We start from the raw sequence: 3,760 nt of genomic DNA on the forward strand, positions 1-3,760 counted from the left end.
ATTTTTCGAAAATTATGCTTATGTTTATCTATGTTTGTGTCTTGTGATCATTAGTATCTTAGTGTCTATGCCTTAAAGTTATGAATGTCCTATGAATCCATCACCTTTCTTGAATGAAAAATGTTCTTAATTGAAAAATAGAAGAATTGCATGAATTTTGAATTTTATAACAGTTTAATTATTTTGATGTGGTGGCAATACTTTTGTTTTCTGAATGTATGCTTAAACAGTGCATATGTCTTTTGAATTTGTTGTTCATGAATGTTAAAATTGTTGGTTCTTGAAAGAATGATGAAAAAGGAGACATGTTATTGAGGATCTGAAAAATCATAAAAATTATTCTTGAAGCAAGAAAAAGCAGTGAATACAAAAACCAAAAGAGAAGGAGAAAAACGAAAAAAAGGGGAGAAAAGAAAACGAAAAAAAAAGAGAGAAAGAGAAAGAAATAAAGTTGTGATCCAAGGCAAAAAGAGTGTGCTTAAGAACCCTGGACACCTCTAATTGGGGACTCTAGCAAAGCTGAGTTACAATCTGAAAAGTTTCACCCAATTATGTGTCTGTGGCATGTATGTATCCGGTGGTAATACTGGAAGGTAGAGTGCTTTGGGCCACGGCCAAGACTCAATAAGTAGCTGTGTTCAAGAATCATCATACTTAACTAGGAGAATCAATGACACTATCTGGATTCTGAGTTCCTAAAGAAGCCAATCATTCTGAATTTCAAAGGATAGAGTAAGATGCCAAAACTATTCAGAGGCCAAAAGCTAAAAGCCCCGCTCATCTAATTAATACTGATCTTCATAGATGTTTTTGGAATTCATTGTATATTCTCTTCTTTTTATCTCATTTGATTTTCAGTTGCTTGGGGACAAGCAACAATTTAAGTTTGGTGTTGTGATGAGCGGATAATTTATACGCTTTTTGGCATTGTTTTTAGTATGTTTTTAGTGTGATCTAGTTAGTTTTAGGTATATTTTTATTAGTTTTTAGTTAAAATTCACTTTTCTGGACTTTACTATGAGTTTGTGTGTTTTTCTGTGATTTCAGGTATTTTCTGGCTGAAATTGAGGGACCTGAGCAAAAATCTGATTCAGAGACTAAAAAGGACTGCATTCAAAGTCACCATCAGAATTCCCAGCGTTAAACGCCAGAACTGGCACAAGGATGGGAGTTAAACGCCCAAACTGGCACCAAAGCTGGCGTTTAACTCCAAGAAGAGTCTCTACACAAAAATGCTTCAATGCTCAGCCCAAGCACACACCAAGTGGGCCCGGAAGTGGATTTTTATGTCATTTACTCATCTCTGTAAATCCTAGGCTACTAGTTCTCTATAAGTAAGACCTTTTACTATTGTATTTTCATCTAGGGATCTTTGGATATCTTTGGATCTTTGGATTTTTGGATATCTTGGGATCTTAGATCATCTTGAGATCTTTGAATCTTTTGATCATTGGGAGGCTGGCCATTCGGCCATGCCTAGACCTTGTTCTTATGTATTTTCAACGGTGGAGTTTCTACACACCATAGATTAAGGTGTGGAGCTCTACTGTACCTCGATTATTAATGCAATTACTATTGTTCTTCTATTCAATTCAACTTGTTCTTGTTCTAAGATATCACTTGTTCTTCAACTTGATGAATGTGATGATCCGTGACACTCATCATCATTCTCACCTATGAACGTGTGTCTGTCAATCACCTCCGTTCTACCTTAGATTGGATGGATATCTCTTGGATTCTTTAATCGGAATCTTCGTGGTATAAGCTAGAATTGGTGACTGCATTCAAGAGAATCCAGAAGGTCTAAACCTTGTCTGTGGTATTCTGAGTAGGATTCAATGATTGAATGACTGCGACGAGCTTCAAACTCCTGAAGGCTGGGCGTTAGTGACGGACGCAAAAGAATCACTGGATTCTATTCCAACCTGATTGAGAACCGACAGATGAATAGCCGTGCCGTGACAGGGTGCGTTGAACATTTTCACTGAGAGGATGGGAGGTAGCCACTGACAACGGTGAAACCCTTGCATACAGCTTGCCATGGAAAGGAGTAAGAAGGATTAGATGAAGACAGCAGGAAAGCAGAGAGACGGAAGGAACATAGCCTCTTCATATGCTTATCTGAAATTCCTACCAATGAATTGCATAAGTATCTCTATCTTTATCTTTGTGTTTTATTCATCATTTATAACATTTGAGTTTGCCTGATTAAGATTTACAAGATAACCATAGCTTGCTTCATACCAACAATCTCTGTGGGATCGACCCTTACTCGCGTAAGGTTTATTACTTGGACGACCCAATACACTTGCTGGTTAGTTGTGCGAAGTTGTGTTTATGCCATGGTATTGAACACCAACTTTTTGGATTCATCACCGAGGATTATTTGAGTTGTGAAAAGTATTAATCACAATTTCGTGCACCAAGTTTTTGGCGCCGTTGCCGGGGATTGTTGAGTTTGGACAACTAACGGTTCATCTTGTTGCTTAGATTAGATATTTTTTTTCAAAATTCTTAAGAATGAATTCTAGAGTTTCATGATGATCTGTTGAAGTCTGGCTGGCTGTAAAGCCATGTCTAATTTTATTGGACCGAGGTTTCAACTTATCATCACAAGAGCTTGCTGATTTCTATCAATCTTGCTGTTGGAGCAGTGATCTGCTAAGGCTTGGCTGGCCATTGGCCATGTCTAGTGTTTTGGACCGGAGCTTTCTTTGAAAGCTTGGCTGGCTCTGAGGCCATGTCTAATTCCTTGACCGGAGTCTTAGACTAACATTGCATGATTCCTGGAATTCTCATTAAGAATTTTGATATCTTTATTTTCTTTTCCACTTAATTTTTAAAAACCAAAAAAAAATTACAAAATCATAAAAACCAAAAATATTTTATGTTTCTTGTTGAGTCTAGAGTCTCATGTTAAGTTTGGTGTCAATTGCATGTTTTTGTTCTACTTGCACTCATGCATGTGTCTTCATTAATCTTCAAGTTATTTTTGATGATTTCATTACTCTGATCTTTAAATTCTCTTGACTTGAGTGTTTGTGTTTCTCATATGCATTCTCATTTTGTTAGTGTCAGTAGTATACAAACTGCTAAGTTTGGCGTCTTGCATGCATTGTTATTTGATTTTAGTTACATTTTTTATTATTAAAAGCCCAAAAATATTTTTAATTTGTGTCTTTTCAAGTCAATAATATAGAGAATTGAAGATTCAGAATATACTGCAGAGGAATTACACAGAAAAAGCTGGGCGTTCAAAACGCCTAGTGAGGAAGGGAAACTGGCGTTTAAACGCCAGCCAGGGTGCCTGGCTGGGCGTTTAACGCCCAAAAGGGTAGTAGTTTGGGTGTTAAACGCCAGAATGTGCACCATTCTGGGCGTTTAACGCCAGGATGGCACAAGAGGGAAGATTCTGTTTTCAGTTCAATTTTTTTTCAAGTTTTCAATATTTTTCAAAATCAAATCTTGTTCAAATCATATCTTTTCAATCAAATCTTTTTCAAAATCAATTTCTTTCCATTTTCAAGGATACTTGCTATCAATTGATGATTTGATTCAACATTTCAAGTATGTTGCCTTTTCTGTCGAGAAAGGTTTAATGTTTGAATCATATCTTTTCTTGTTAGCCAAGTTATTAATTTTTAAAATCAAATCTTTTTTAAAATGTTTTCAAATCATATCTTCTCAATCACAAAGCTTTCAATCAAATCTTTTTGATTTCTAATTTCAAAGTCTTTTTCAAAAATCACTTGATTTCTTT

Source organism: Arachis duranensis, chromosome 10 (genome assembly GCF_000817695.3).
Source record: "Arachis duranensis cultivar V14167 chromosome 10, aradu.V14167.gnm2.J7QH, whole genome shotgun sequence".
In the NCBI taxonomy this organism is placed as follows: Eukaryota; Viridiplantae; Streptophyta; class Magnoliopsida; order Fabales; family Fabaceae; genus Arachis; species Arachis duranensis.